This window comes from Neodiprion virginianus, chromosome 1 (genome assembly GCF_021901495.1).
Source record: "Neodiprion virginianus isolate iyNeoVirg1 chromosome 1, iyNeoVirg1.1, whole genome shotgun sequence".
NCBI classification, from domain to species: domain Eukaryota; kingdom Metazoa; phylum Arthropoda; class Insecta; order Hymenoptera; family Diprionidae; genus Neodiprion; species Neodiprion virginianus.
In genome coordinates, this window is record NC_060877.1 from 25,185,527 (window position 1) to 25,202,335 (window position 16,809).

A 16,809-nucleotide genomic window follows, 5' to 3' on the forward strand; every position below is an offset into this window, starting at 1 on the left:
TGTTTTGACGTGTTGTTTTCGCGAATGTTCGAGGGTTCGGGGGTGCCATCCGAGCTCTGTATGTAAATTAGTTAACACAAATCTGGGGCTCCCTCGGGAGCGACTCGGCCTTTAACCACAGCCTCGCAAGGAGGATCGTTGTTTGCGTCAAGACGGTAGATCTCACTCAAGCCGGTGACGCTTTCGACCGAGTAGTTTGCTTCTTTCAATTCCGCTCTTCCGGATAATATCAAGGTTATCGGCCCCGTCAGATCCTCGCATGGATTTGTTGACCTCTCTCCAAAGGCATTTAAAGCATTGCGAAATCTCTGGTGGCTGATGAAGATTTTTTCGGAGTTTCGTTTAGGCCTACATAGCCATAATTCCTTGGTTGATTGGGTGCTCAAACATATGGTCCTTTTTAAACCACATGTTTTTGTATGAACTCTCTCGTGTTTGGTTTTACTTACGTTTTTTTTCGTCCCCAGCCTCTAGCTTTGATTTATTTTTACTCTGAAGCATTGATTTGTGTATTCAGAACGTAATTCACTTTATTTATTCAACCGCTATTATTAGACTGCGATAAAATTTCAAGACTTCGAGATAAGACCATTTTTTTTTTTTTTTTGTATATTTTGGTCGAATAATGATTTTCCTAATGCATCACTGTTATTTAGTCAGATTTGAGAAAAATTTCTAAGAAGTGATCTGTCGGAAATTTCACAGTTAATACTTATTATTTAGAAGAGTCGATGATTATTACAATCATTGTATCATTAATTCTATACCCTGATGAAAATAGTGCGTGCAGAAACTTGAAGGAGGCGAAAAAGAAGTACAAAGTGGCCAAAGTTTTACAACTCTTTCTTCACGCTCATCCAATCCAATATACATTTCGGCAACTTTTCCATTTTCATCACGGTAATCCTGACTAGAACGAGTCATCCGTAGTTTTCGAATTATTTAGTCAACGACTATAAAAAATACCCTAATTATCTGTTACAGGTTTGAAAACACTGATGTGCTGCTCGCAAAACAAGACAAGCGTGGTAAGTAGACTTTTTCGAACACTTTATTTAATATAAATTGAGAACTTGATGCAGTGCTCTTTCAGTTATTATTATACAAATAATCGTTTGATATCGTTTTGTACCACATTTTGGAACTTGGATTTGCAATTAAAGTCCGTTCACCTGATACAACAAATGGGATTCAAATTTGTCCCCACTATCCATTGATTGCTTGTTATTCAATCGCGATTACAGAAAGAACACAATAATCTTCTAAGAGGGTCGTATAAAATAGAGTCACGTAAATTTCTGGCCACGCACTTTCCCTCGAGTGAGATTTTGCCACGCGTCTATCCCTTCTACCGACACGCACCCTTATCGGAATATTTTCAACAATGAGACACAATCGACGCAAAATGCTTAGAAAAGCTCGGAGCTTCGGCAGCGTTCGAGGACTCCTCTTCGCGTATCTTACTAAAGACGCGTCGCGCCTACCAATCGCTTTCATCCCCTCGCTCGTGCCTCTTGACAACGAAATTCGATAGGCGTTCTAAAATAAGTTTATCACTGTGCCGCGGCGGAGCAATTCTTACACTCAGTTTCATCATCAATACCTTATTCCTAGTTGCGTTTTACGCGGAATCATTATTCATTTGTAGTTTATCACCGTTTTTGGCTACCAGCATTTGTTCGTTTACAATTGCAATTCCACTATTTCATACGTTTACCGCAGCAGGTGCACTTACTGTACTTCCGCATATAAATTCATCGCCAACTGTTCTCCTCCTACTCGTGCGCGCTACTGTAGGAAATGTAACATTCGTGCTTTTCATCCCCTAGCATGAAGTGAGCGCGGCACAGTGGCAGAGATGAAGTGTATTTTTTGAGAAAACAAACAGGGAGGGTACGGCGAGAGCTAGTCGAGGGTAAGGCAATGAAGGCAGCAGCCGCAGCTGTACTTTGGGAAAGAAAATAATCGATTTATTGCTCTTATAAATATAGATGCAGTTCACTTAGGGACCCGCCAAGCCGGCGTGCGTGCAGGATGACACGGTGGAGGAAATAGCTGCGCGTTAAGTTGAGTTAAGTTGGGCGAAACTTTTTCCCTCGCTTCTTTTTACGCCGTAGAGAGGTAGGGACAACAATATTGTGAACCGTATTTGGTTAGCGAATTCCTCCGAGGCTTGAACCATCATCGGGATTTATCTGTTCGGGTTATCTTCTACGTGACGAGACGTTTATTTTTTTTTTATCTCTGAATAAACATCGGTACTCGTGAAAATGGATTTAATCAGCAATCGACCCGAGCTGTGTGGTTTTAACGCTCGGTGAATCTGTTTCGACAGCCATGCCATCAGTTCTTTTAACAGGCATGGAAATTTGAGGGAACGGTTTCTGCTCTCGAACGGGGGCGAAACAACAAATGACCGTAGTATCTAGCAGTCAGATTCAAAGGGTGTAAATTCAAAACTTTACAAACACTCTCGCAGCGCTGGATGGCTCACTTATCATTGCGAATGGTTGATCTTCCGTTGCTTAAGCTGGCCCGGCACTCGGGCTACCGGTTGACAAATGAGAGTCCACGACGACACGAAGATGGAGCGGAAACCTAATTTCATATTTCGTAGCCGGCACCGGTCGCCGTGATACAGAGCGGCGCTGTCTCGCTAGCCAGCGTTAATGTCCCGGCTGTAATTCATTCTAAATCCAGGGAATTACCCGTCCTGGTCCTCTGCCTCGGCCAACCATAAAGTATTCCTAAAACATGTCCTCCGTCTCCCGGTCCGTAGGTACGCGTCCATACCGTACGGACGACGACTTTGAAGCGATAAAATCTCTCTTCCGACTCGGGAGACGTGGAGGAAGGCTTCCCCTTCACCTTTCATTAATTATCACGCATGAAGTCATTCTTTCCGATTCATCGAATCGTCTCACCCTCGACGCTTTATCGAGCCATCTCATTCCCGGCACCTAACCTACATTCACATCGATCGGGCTCGAATTCGTTCTCGTATATCGTTAGATTTCCCGGCTATCGTGCGATTCCGGTTAGCGTTATTTTTACAATTCTTATCCTCAGTCGTAGCTGCCAGGTATAATATATTTGTCAATAACCGTAATCCGGAAATATTTATTCTCGTAGTTTATTGATCTTGTATTTCAATTACACTCTTGACGACCGGATCCGAACGAACCGAAATTGACCAAAAGTTGTATCAGTTTCCGGAGACTTGAGCAATAAATATACTTAGATTTTATTATTTTATGTTTATCCGGACGTTTACGACATTCTTCATTTATACTTGCTGTCGTTCATACTTAATTTCCAGTCTCATCACAGTTCGTATAGTTTATCGTTTCTGCCGTAACATATCCTCTATGACCATATTGTTGCATACAATCTATGCGGTGTATTTGGAGAAAGGAAGTTCACTGGCTGTGTTTGATTTTATTTCTGTTTACTGCCGAGAGTGAGAAAATCGTAGTGTCAGATGAAAGGAACTAATCACTTTGAGAGATGCTCGAAAGTGGGCTTGAGTGTCAAACGAGAATTTTTGAAATAGCGTAAGCCGCGGACTTCAGCGAAGAAGCATTCAGACGCAATTAAGTCCGGCCAGGCTAAGGTAAAAAGAAAACTACCACGTTCTTCCTGGCACCTATCGTCCAGCAGACTGAAGATGCAATAGCCACTTTATCTGTCAACGTGACAATAATCCTGACTTCTGATCCCACTTCGCATTTGGCGAATTTTCACAGTGCTACAGAAGCATCGTTGAACCGTTTCCAAAGATACATATATATATATTTCTCTCTTCAGCCATTTCTCTCTTTCACCCCGAATTAAACCCAGCTATGAAATAAAACATGCATACCTATCTTCATTATCCCTGATCAACAGCATGGTCTCAATCTATTCGAGACACTGTCAGGTCAGTTATCTTGTCATGAATTGGAGTAAAGGAAAAATTGTACAAACAATATTCCTAACGTTACAGATATTCAATATAAATTACATCGTAAGTTATCACCATTTCCCCATAGTTTTTGCATATTTTAAAGAGCTAATTTGAGGAAATGCATTAATCTGATGACGTAGCAAGTATAGAACACCTCGGGCGTAATCTTCATTGTTAGTTAGTTGTGAAAACAAAGCGCGGTTCCGCAGTCTCTACGCATATAAATCGTGCTTTATCAGCGTTTTCGTATTGCAACTTAATCGTGCCCCTTCCCCGCAATAGAGATATCCGCGCTAAATAATTGCGTCGAGGAAAAGCTATCCAACGAAGCGGAGAATGTAGATCCGGTTGGAGGAGGAGGAGGTATCTTCGCCTGCGGTTTATCTGTCGGTGTTCCCCAGTGTGTCGTATATTAAAATGAATGCCGTATTGTCCTGAACTGCCAATGCAAACAAATACAAACTTCCGAACGCGGTGGGTGGTGGCCGCATTGATCGAATAGACCGTTGCCTATATTTTGTATGAAGTTAGTATTAGAATGTGCACAATTGTTTCCGTATCAGTGTGCGGATGTGATAAAACGGTGAAAAATTTGTCGAAATCTTTGCGGGCATTAGATAGAGAAAGGGGTGAGAAATTGACTAGTGATGTTACGTTGTGCCAGTCATAAAGTTTGCCGATTTGGCAAGTTCAACTGTAAATGATACGTTCCGAAATGGTATCCCACGAACAACGTCGCCTTGAGGCTTAGCTTTTGAAGGTTCCACGCTTGCCGGAAAATGTGTTTTCCATCGTCACTGGGAATCACTTGACCTAAACAGAGAAGAAATTCTATACTGACAACGAATAAAACATCGACGATTCTTTCCCGTATCTAAACACAAACATAGTTCTGAGAAAAGTCATGCGACTAGAGCTTCATATTCGAAGAACTTCGCGAGATGTAAGCTCTGTTGAATTTCTTTACTCATGCCTCGATTCTCGCTTAAATCGCCATGGATTTATCTTTTGATATCGGTCTCGCTCCGTTCTGTTTTCGACTAATCCCAAGAAACTCGTAAAGCGGTGCCAAATACAAAATGGGGGTTCTTCGTTTGTTTCTATTAATGTTGCCGCCTCGGTATAAAGCACCGTGGAACATCGTGATACTTTAATGAAGACGAAGAACCGTCGCATGTGCCATATGTCTAAAAAACAAGTTGGTATAGCTCACTAATAGAACCGGAAACAGCAAAACAGCAGTTTCATCTTCGCGTATTTGTTAATGACTCATCTTAGTCGTAAAGAATTATTTTACATGCTCTCAGATCGTAAAAACGTCTTTGCTGCTGACTTTGTTGTTCTTTTAATACCCTCTTCGGCATATTTCCACTCTTGGACGAAACCAAACTTCGATAATGCGGTCAAAATTCGTATACCCTCAACATCAGTGACCCCCAAAAATATTATTACGGCATACAATGTATACTCCCATCAAAAAACGAACAATCGCTCGCTCACCCATCATTCGTGAATCTAACATTTTTCGGTCCGCAAAGACGTCGAGGCGACTTACGATTAAACTTACACAGTTTCAGTGAGTTCCATTTCCATCAGATTTACCTTACACTTGGGTCTCTTTCACGTACCCGAATAGCACCTGGTGTCTCTTTACCCCCCGTGCTACACCCACTGGCGTGCACTTATATATATATATATACACGTATATATACACACACATATATATATATATATATACACGTTATGCAAGCTTGCACATGCCGCATGGTATTTCGTGTACACAGACACGACGTTCATAGAAGATAGGAGACAGGAGACATCAACGCAACACGACTCTCTGGGGGGCAATCGACTTGTTCCAAACTACAGCTTCTATTCCTCCCTTCCATAACGCGGCAGTACCAGCAGTGATACATTGCAACCCGGTGGTTCTCAATCCAGAAAAATATCAGTTCTGTCTTGCATTTTGATTCCTGTCAAACTGGCTTTCAACCTTCGCTGCAGAGTGAAGTGTCTTCAGTCTATTCCGAATAATCATTGTTTTTGCAGCTGAATCATTCCCAATTCAAGTTCGTTCAAGTTGTATCGTTTCGTGCTTGTAATTGTCCTGTGAAAATTGGAAGAACACTGCTTTTTTTCTTCCGGAATCATTTGGGAAAGCCGAATACTGCAGGGGCGACTGGATTTATCGGTTTACCATTAATCAAATTTAACTTTTGAACGCTTCTACGCTACGCCGATCGTCGGGTTCACCCCTTGAAGCTCTAGCATTAATCATACCTTGACAGTTTTTCTTGTTTCCTGTCGGTACAAAGATTGCTTTGTCATCGCGACACGTGTCTAGCTTTGGTCGTCGTGATTATTCACCATGGCAGAAACCTGATTTTAAAAGCTCAAGCCAGATCACTCGCAGTCTGTCGATAATTTACGATCGGTATAGAAAATTGTCGTGAGCGGACCTGAAAAATACGTCTTCTGCACCTTGGAGGCAAACCGCGCATCTTGACTATTAATGAGAAAATATGATTACGGATAGTTCTGTATTCTCACAACGCGATGCCAAGGGGACGAGTGGAAGACAAATTGCTTTAATTGGAATTGTATGCAAATCAAGGGAAATTAATAACCGTATAACCGTACTATTTAATTAAGTGCCGAACCGCAACGCGGAAATTTCTTCCAAATTTCAAGAGCTTATAAATCAAACAATTTGCAATCATTGCTTGTGGCATTTCCCGTTGTGTAGCCCCAGTGTTTTGTTATCAAAATTATACACCTCCGACGTTAATTCCACTTTCCATGTACTTCGGTCTTTTCAGTTGATCCTTATTTATTAACGGGGACAATTTTGAAACTTACCACAATGAACATATTAATTATACAGATAAACAATTAATTTCTTGAGCAACAATATCGAACAACCCTGACAGTGAACCGTTCGAAGATGACAGCTGAAAATTATTCAGTTGAAAAAATTGTTCAGGACGTCGTACGTTAGATTCAGCTGCCTTTCAAACTTCGAAGCTGAGCTTACTTCAAGCACATGGTTTGTAAGGTACACATTATGGAACAGAAAATGTCACTAATCTGCCCATCTCTTACTCCTATCTTTCTCTTCAAAACCAGACTTATATCTGGATCAAGTTACTGGACGCTCGGAGAAAGAAATCGATCGCTAATTACTTTCTAATTTAGTTTATAAATTCAGAGGGCTTCGTTAGATGGTCTTTTAATCGCAGTCAGTAGATACTCGGATTGGGAATAAAAACTTTGAAACATCGCCAGTGGTAATCAAATGGAAACGTGAGACGAATTTTCACACGTACTGAGACGATTCAATTTCAGGATATATTCTCTATCAGGACGCAGTTGGTGAACACAGATCGATTTCATTTTTCGGCAGCACGTGACTCTGGTTTCGCGATTCAACGATGCGAATCCTTGCATATAGAAGTTGGTACTATCGGGGACGAGTAATTTTTTTCCCGTGCATCATATTGCCCGCTTTGGCAACTACCGCGCATTTAAAAAGCTCGTAACCTTTATCGAAATTCAATAGCTTGACTAGCGCTGCATATGCATTGGGGGCAGGTGACTTTAACGTTTCTTTCCCTAAGGTTTCTTCCGAGGAAATAGCGTTCCGCTTCATGTATTTATTGTATCGAGTTTCGATTACGCGGGGCAGCAGGAGTCTGTTAGTATCCTCGCATCGCTACTCGAGATCTTCACTGATTCCCTCCTCCGAGTTCGAGAAAGTAATCGACTGAACGGCGCGAAGGATAAATGCGCGATCTTCGATTGTTCTCAAATTCGTGCCAAAGTGGATATTTTTAGGAGACGCGGAGGGCCGAATGGGCAAGAACGAAACGGGAGAGAAAACGGCGATGATGGTAAAAACGACGAAATAAAAGTGATCGACCTTGAAATTTACATCCGTAATGCCAACTTCTCGGACCCAATTCGATTCAAACGCAATTACATGGTGAACACTACCCAATAAGAAACAGTAAATGTGACTTCAAGTCGCGATTACTCGCACAGAGTACGTGCAATTTTCCGTCGGTTATCTTTTGGCTTGACGAAATCTATATCTCCTGGCGATCCTCCCCTTGACAGCGATTAAAATCGGCAGTTCGTAGGATTTGGGGTTTACTTCGCCTGGTAAGCTTTCTTCCCTCCTTTTATCTAGACTTTGATAACTGACAGCTTCGCCGTGCTTTATCTTTTGTCGTATAAAAGAAGCGAGATGAACGTTGCAAAAAGGAAGCTAAAACACTCGCGGAGTTGCCAGAGTTTTCAACCATTAGACTCGTGATTTGGATTGTGAAGTTGTCCGCGTTTCTGGGACTCCATTAGACACTCTTTCAGCAGCATCAAGCTGTTGAAATAAGAGCAAAAATAAAACCAGAGAAACGTATCGTCCGACCAAGGATTGGCTGATACCGACTTACCTCTTTTTCTCTAACTGACTTGCCTTTACTGTGTGCTCCCGGATAAAACGCGAAGAGAAAATGTAGCGAGGAAAAAGCTATCCATTTTCAAATGCCACTGTATCACGTAACGGAATGGAAGGACGTACCTCATCTTAAACCTTGGCAATGGGTATTGACCCAAGATGTCGTTTAACTTCTTCCTCCAAGTTGGTTCACATCTCGAACATTGGAATCGTAGCTGCTACAGGAAGATGTCATTACGACGCGGTATTGTGCGGAATGAAAGGATGACGACACAACGTCGGCTGCTTTCAATTCATTCGTGGTTATAGATTACGAGCATAATATTTCACCGGTATCCAATTACCACCGCCCTCTATTATTAACATCGGTAGGAACGAGTCAACGTGAAACAGCTTTGCTGCTGAATACCGTTTAACAAATCCTTGCTATCCGTCGTAATGAAAATAGCTCAACCATTCACGAGGAAGAAGATTTCTCCACGAATATCGTTCTCTCGCATCAACCTCCTGGCGGTAGGTCAGGAGGATTTTTAGCTTTGAGGGCTGAATAGAGGGAATGTAATGAGACCGCGAGCTCCTTGCGTTCCCTCTTCGCGTCTTCTTCGTTCCCTTTCTTCTCTCACTCGCTCCTTCTTTTTCCCACCTATTTTCGATCCTAGAACCCCGACGACGGGCAATGCCAAAGGTGTTTTTCCCTCACAGCAGCGCCACGTCAGTCAGCTCTATTGATCCGACTTTATCCTAGGTATAAGGAAAAATTTGTTTTCATTTTATACAGCAAACAATGTACCTGATGATGGAATATTTCAGAATCCCTGCCACCGTCGAAGCAACTATGAAATTTTCATATTGAGCCGAAGGCGTGAGCAAATATCTTTCAGTAACGTAACGACGAGACTGCGTAAATGTTCTTTTCTTATCGTTCTCCATGTTCACACAACATGTTTCGGAAAATAATTCATGTACACTTTTCCATTGTCTTTTCGCTGTACAGTCTCCGAAGATGTAGATCTAGATTGTCGAATGCCTTATTTTATTTTCATATGAAAGTTGCGAGTCAAATGCAAATGAAAAATTGACGAGCGACAAACTTTACGACTTTGTCATCGTTTACATCCGTACAGAGGCTTGCATAAAATAAATATCACAGATAAAACTACCCTTTGTGCCGTCTCATTGATCCCTTCGCTCTTTTAGTTCACTCGTATTTGAAAGTATAAAATTCGCGCATTAACTTCCCAGCGAAGAATTATGTGAATTTTGTGCAGCATAAAATATAAAATATTGTCATGGATACGACGGATGCAATGGATTAATAACGCGATGATGGATTTAGCGAAGCGACGCGATTTCTGTCGTCTGTGCATTTTATATCGATGTATCGAAAATTAGGATAACTCGATTAGCCGGCTGAATATCGAAATTCGATTACAAACGAACGCGAAATATGCGAATGCACTCGCTCTACTGCATATTTAGATAAACTATGTCCAATAATTTGAGTCATTTTATTGAATGGTCCGATTTGATATCGCTTCGGCGCCTAAAATTTACCGAACTAATCGAATCACACCTAACTTGCGTGTCGAGTGAACGAATCTTCTTTTTTTTGATCATTTTTCGCGAGTACAAAACTAAAAGTACGGTTATTGCCTTGATCCGAGAGGAAATTGGGTTTTGGTTCTGCCTCTATAACGGATTTTATATTTTTTCACTACCCTCACATGCTTTAGCAGTTAGACTCTTCCGTATCCACCAATACGCAAACTTTGCCTGCAGGTTCAATCCGTGTTACGTATATAAAAGTAATTTACATTTTAATAGAAACGTCCGATATCCACACGTCCTGCTGTGCATCCCTGCAATGCGTGTACCGAAAGTATGCGCCGTACTTTCGTCCTGACGCACCTACCTGCGTTATACCTGTTTGCAAGAACCGCTCTCACGCGATGTTATTTATAACTAACATTTATAACCCGCCGGAAAAAATAAAATAACAGGAGTACTCTATGGCAGCACCCTCTCGAGTTTACTGCAACCCTCTAAAAACAACGTTTAGAATAATGTTTATTCGACCAGATGCAATCCCAGTTTTTTTTTTTTTTTTTTCTTTCTTTCCTTTTTCAAAATGGTCTACTGTACCCAGAAAATTTTTCCTTGCTGTTATTCTACATTTTTTATTTCCACTGTATCGAAGACTGGTTTTATTTCATTCGTACAACGCTTTTGTGTTGAGATTCGCGAACATTCTTTACCCCGCAGTAATTAACGATTTACCAAGAATTGGTTTGGGTAGACAATTTAATTAATTGCGGAAGATCGTATGGCGCGTTCGGGGGGAAATATTTTACGGCAACCGTGCACAGTTCCGTGAAATTACGAATTCACACGTGCCTGTGCATCACAGAGTGGATAACAGGCAACTCAGAAACGCGTGTTTCGCTGATTTATGCGTCGAGACGGTGTAACATCGGTGCAACGTGTTCCGAACTGTTGAGAGAAACGACGTCCGTTTTTCGTCAAAATTCTAAGGCATCCCGACGATCTCATCCTCGTAGACGTGTAAGTACCGTCATCGCGTAACAATGCCTGAAACGACTAACGATATTTGAAATTTCTCTAATTCACACATTCTTGAAAAATTATTAAGTCTGCGTTGCGAAACTGGGAAAAACACTTCCGTGTCCATTTATCGCATTGCAGGCACACGTGATATGCGCATACCTGCTTATAATCAGACCCCCAGTCACCTTAACTCGATTGCCAATGACGCAGGCTTTCAGTACTACTGTCCGCACTCGAATCGTCGCAGTAAAATTATTACGATACCTTATATGTAACACCCTTGTACATACCGCTTCCAGAACGATAAGCTGCAAATCTAAAGTTGATTCAGTGTAGTGGTGTGGATTTAATTTGATCGACGTTCTAAGGCGACAACAACTCGGTTTCTCTAACATAAAAATCCGCAGGTGCTCGGAACGGTCATTTTATTGCAGCGTTATATTGCTCCCAGCATCTGCGCTCCGAAGTTAGCGATCGCTTTTTTTTCTATTCTCTGTCCGACTAACCGCTCCAGCATCTGCTGTTTACCTATATGTAAGCTTTGCCTCTTCGCCTATTGTGCCGCGTGTTCATTTATGTGTCGTTTTCTGAACGAGTTATAAAGTGCCGATCAGAACTTGAACCGGTAAAGTTCGTTTTTTCATGGCGGAAATTCATGCAGGAATATATCCGAGAATATCATATTGTGTTAGGTACAAGTGCGGAAAGTATGCGATTTCCGATAAGTCTGAAGTTTCCAGCGTGAGCCGCAAAAGCAAGCTCCATCCGCACTTGCGACTTACGCTATTTTTTCCAATGCCTGTGAAAGATAGTTTCGTTTGACAGCTGCAACGAAGGTGCCCCTGACAACACGTGAAATTGGGGTCAGGTCATCTACGATTAATGACTGTGCGGAAAATTGATCTATTAGAAAGTTCGCACGCCCCAACGAAAGCCCTAGTGTGTAAAATATAGCATATCGGTTGTGCGCATGCGCCAACTTTGTTTTACCGCACTGTTCGGAAATGAACGACTTTACGCACGCTCCATAGGCTCAGAAAATCTAATATTCGATGCAGGTGTTGGGAAAATTGAATAATTCCCGAATATAGTTGTCAGTCGTATACCCTGTTTGATATAAGCGTATATAATCTGTAAATTATATTTATTCTAATGCTTACCATATTTTACTTTTGGATAGCTTGACAAGTTTCATTTTCTTTTTAAAATTTTATTATTATTCTAGAGTGTTCAACCGAACTTGATTGGTCGACATTTTAGGTACTTGTGAAATAACTAGAGTAAAAGTTTTGTAATCTCAGTTTCTGCCGTACGAAAAACTGGGCAATGAAATAATTGAAAAAAGGTAGAGAAGAATACAGGACTTTTTTAGAGGTTCGATCGAAAACTTTTGAATTATTTGTCGGTTGACGATGGAAATGCGCGAATGCGCTGCCGCGTGGACTTGCATTATTAACGCAGCACGGTCGTGTATGATACCCACTGAAAAACTCTCATATATATTTATATCGCGAAATCCTCGTTAAAATTTATGACACCGTGACGGCGACGACGATCCGCCTTCGACTCGTCTCTCAGTCGCCTGGATTAGACTTTAAACTCGAGCGCTGCATGCAACGCATAGACGCCTCTGTTTTTCCTTCTTTCGCCATCCAGCTTGCAGCTCTCTTCCCGTCTGCGCTCTTTCTCTCTTTCCCTGATTTTCATAAATCAAATCCTTGAAAGCTTTTACGTGTGAATTAGCACTCTATCGCTTTACCGAAATGTACAGCCAGATGCGATGTCTCGGCGGTTTCAAGTATCGAGTGGTTTAAAGTTTTCAGCTGTACCTACCTAATACCCATCCCTGCTGCTAGCTACGCAACGTACCCGGTCTGATATATCGCATACTTTCGCAAAGTATAGCTTATGCACACTCGTTAATCAATTTTCCCGCCCGCTGTCGCGGTGCTCCGCAGACTCTGACGAATGTCGGCGTTTCTCTAATACGTATTTTTTCTTTGATATTTGTCCACCCACACTAATTGCAATGCCGACATTCGCCAGAATTATTTCATACAACGCTGTAGGCTGGCCTGAGACCAATATCCTCGATTCGCTTTAACCGTTTTAGCTTATCTACACTAATATTATACGGAGGTAAATTTTGTTTGTTTGTCCGTATGTAGGGGGTAATCTCTGGGACTGCTGAACCGATTTTAAAAATTCTCTCATCAATATAAGGCTATACTATTCCTGAGTAACATAGGCTGCAATTTATTTTGATAAAAATAAGTTTTTAGTTCGAATTCTCAATATTTGTAAATTAAATCGGAAGAGAAAGCGTTGCTCGATTGCTTTATCGGCATGCGCTAACCAAATGGTTGGATATTCGTGAAAACAATGCATTACAAAATATTACTCATCGGTAGATCTGAAAAAAAATGTCGTCCGTGTAACAAGTATTTTCTCTGACAGAAGTTGATATATTCAGCTGTACGAGAGATTGAAGTTTATGGCGAAAAAAGGAGAACTGAATACTCGGCAAATATATCACGTTTATGCAGAGAACATACGTAGGTACGGCCAACGCAAACCAAGAATCTTGAATAAATCCGGAAATAAATCAAGCTCAGCTCTTCAACGCGACGAGAAGTGTAACGAAGAAGAGGAAAAAAAAATCCTATGGGATCCTGACACAATATACTCTGTGTTACGTGACGGATGCAATAGACCTCGAGTACCTACCGAACCACATCAGAATCCAGTGGTAACTTTGATGTTAAGGAACAGGTTGCAACGGCCACCTTCTGTTACAAAATTCTGGTCAACTTTTGTCCGAGAAATGTAATTTTTCTCTCTCTCTCTCTCTCTCTCTCTCTTCTCTTGTCGTATACGATAAACGTTGAACATGCTCAGGGAAGGAAGGAGGGTAGGTACTGAATTTATGGTACGTGGTTGGATTTTCTTAGCTTTTCATCACTACTGGTAAAACTACTTTTAGAAGTTCAGAGAGTACGGATTGTGAGAGACATTGAGGCGGGTATATTTCAGCGAAATTTCGCCAAACTCATTTGCGCAGATTTCGTATAAATAAAAGTTCTCCTCTCAACCCCCGCAATTTACCGAATCTTCGATATGTTGAATCGAAATCAATAACCATTTGAGAAAAGCGCAGTGAATAAATTGCGCACTGGAAACAATCGGATTTATATATATTCGTGTATTTCGTTTCTCTTGCATAATAATTCATCATTATTTTTAAATAGAAACAGATTATATTCCGCTGTCTAACGATCTGTCATCGCAGTTGTCTCCATGGCAATCTTGGAATCTCCACCTCGGAGTTCTAGACTTGTTCGCTGAAGTCTGGCGTCTAGACTCAATCTCTATTATTAGTCCCATTGGCCATATCAAACCGCTCTTTCTCCAGGAAATTTAATACCACTGCTTGTACTAGCAGCTCATTTTAATTCCGAAGTCGAAGTTTCCGCCGAATCATGTAGTCGTCGGATAACCAGTATTTTCGAAACAATATTATGCGGTAATCGAAGAAAGAAGGAACGGCGCTCCTCTCTCACCTATCACGCTCTAAATCGAATCGCGTCTCTCCACCTAGGCAATCCACGCGTCGGCGTACCTTTATCACATCAATTTCCTCCAGCATAGACTCGTAAACAACGTTAAATCAGAGAAGGGAAGAGACTAGGCACATCGCGACGCGTTCACGCCTATCTCATTGAAGATTATAGATGGTAAACTAATGATCCGCGGTTATGTAATATTTCCCAAGAGGTAAGAACTTGCTCCTGCCTGGGAACATGCCAATCGACGTTATAATCTCCTCACCATCCGCGGTAGCGCCTCCACCGGCAATCGCGGCTTGCGCCGAATTAGCATCGTTAATATAGCCTCGCCTAAAAAATCCGAGGGTTGAAATCAAGATGCGATAGAGGAAAAAGCTTCTGACAAAATGCAATAAAATATACTAGAAAATCTGATGATGAAACTGCTTCATAGAATACACCAGTGTCCTTCGATTTATATGCCGTATTGTTATAAAAAGAAAAAAAAAAAGAAAAATTTAATACGTACTTCAAAAAACGCTCCTACACGTTGACTCAACTTCGTGAAAATCTTCCGCGATGAGTGAACGTCGGCAAATTTCCACCGATCATTTCTGAAGCTCGTTTGTCTGCGGAAATTCATCGTGGTTGACTCGATACTCGTTGGGGCGCGATGAAGGAGGTAACCGCGAAGAGGCTTTGTTCTCCTTTCTCTTCAGCTTCTGTACGCGATTTTATTTATACCCTTATATATATGTAGAGAGAGAGAGAGAGAGAGAGAGAGACTCTTCGTTTTGCCGGCAATCGGATGACGAAATTTTGGGCCGAAACAATGCGTCCAAATGTTTAACATCCGCAGCCGCAGAAAGCTGACGTGAAATTCAAGGAGTTAAGTTACACGCCTCAACGCCATCCGCTTTAGTTTCTGTTGTACCTCCAGTCCTGCGAGCTTGCGGTCGAAGTCATTTCCTGTTCAAACAACAGATTCTCGACAAACAAGAATCTCTGCGCCATCTGCAGTAGCTTTTCTTTCTTCCTCTCAATTTTCGAACCATGTTGGCTACAGAACTTTGTTTCGCATAATCATGATAATAACAATCGTATTGTCCGTATCGTATCGTACCGTATTGTGCGTTTCTTCAATTTAAGACAAGGTCTCGGCACTTACAATGTACAGGTTTTACCCTTGTCCTGCGTTAACTCTGGATTTCGCTTGAACTTTTTGTAGTACTAATTGAAAAATTAGAGAGATTTTGAAATTTTTGACGTGAAGTTTTAATCGATAGCTTGTTAAAAGAGTATAGATTGAGATTTGTTGAGAGGAGAATGACTCGCGGAGTGAATATATCCGCTCTGGCTAAGGGTGCTTCGATAAATATTTAAAATTGAAAGGAAGTTGAAGTTGTGGGACAGGGTAGAGAAAACATCGGACAAGAGTCATAAATTTTTAGGAGGCGGACGTGGTGGGAGAGAATCCAGCTAGGTACTTTAAAGGTTGGACGTACAAAATACTGGTGGAAAACTGAAGGACCCAGTGAAAGTTGACGGAAAACATTTGGGAACCAGATGTGTCGTTGTAAATTATATCCTCCGAGGATTTTGCGACGTTAACACGTAACTTTGACGCGACTTCATTAATTCGCCTTTTACCACTTGAAAGGCATCGCTTTGTTAGTGTCGAGTAATATCTAATACTTGACGAGCTTTCACAGCTTTACCCCTCAACCTGCTCGTGACATCCCTCTGTTCCGGTGAATAAACTTTCGAGATAATTGATTTACGCTCAAGATTAGCACGGTGTCATTTTCCAACCACCGAAATACCCGCCGGGGAAGAAGGAGGGGGAGGAGGAGGGGAGGTTGATGACGGCCAGCACGCAAAAGCGTATCGGCAGAAAAATTGACAAGTTGCTTAAAATTGTCAACAATTGTCAACAGTTGACTCGAAACGTACGTTATATTCACGGATTATCCTACGGTATGAAACGTGATTCTATAATCTCTCTTTCGTTCAATTTGTCTTTTTTATACGCTACGCTAACTTGTCGTTTCAACAATTTTTCAGTAACGCTTTGCCTTTTCCAACCTGTGCGAGTAAATTCACGTAGATGGAACACAGAGAGAAATAAAAAGCTTGGATTTAAAGTAATGAATGCCGAAGAAGCGATATGATCACTGCGTCAACGTCGTTATATTTAATCCTATTTGCCCCACCGAAAAGAGGGTTAAAAATTCTCTACAATCAGAATTTTTTTTATATCCCTCGTAACTCACGTTCGAATAACTTTAGTCCCCGTT

The 16,809-nt window shown here is 41.5% G+C and overlaps 1 protein-coding gene across 11 annotated transcripts in view; it reads left to right on the top strand.

Annotated features, from left to right (window-relative positions):
- LOC124310481 (stress-activated protein kinase JNK) overlaps positions 1 to 16,809 on the top strand; it is a 158,627-nt gene that overhangs the window by 107,472 nt on the left and 34,346 nt on the right. For all 11 annotated transcript variants that reach the window (XM_046774491.1, XM_046774480.1, XM_046774482.1 and 8 more), the window contains one exon: positions 985 to 1,028. The gene's annotated coding sequence lies outside the window, so the exon portion shown is untranslated. The remainder of the gene's footprint in view (positions 1 to 984; positions 1,029 to 16,809) is intronic.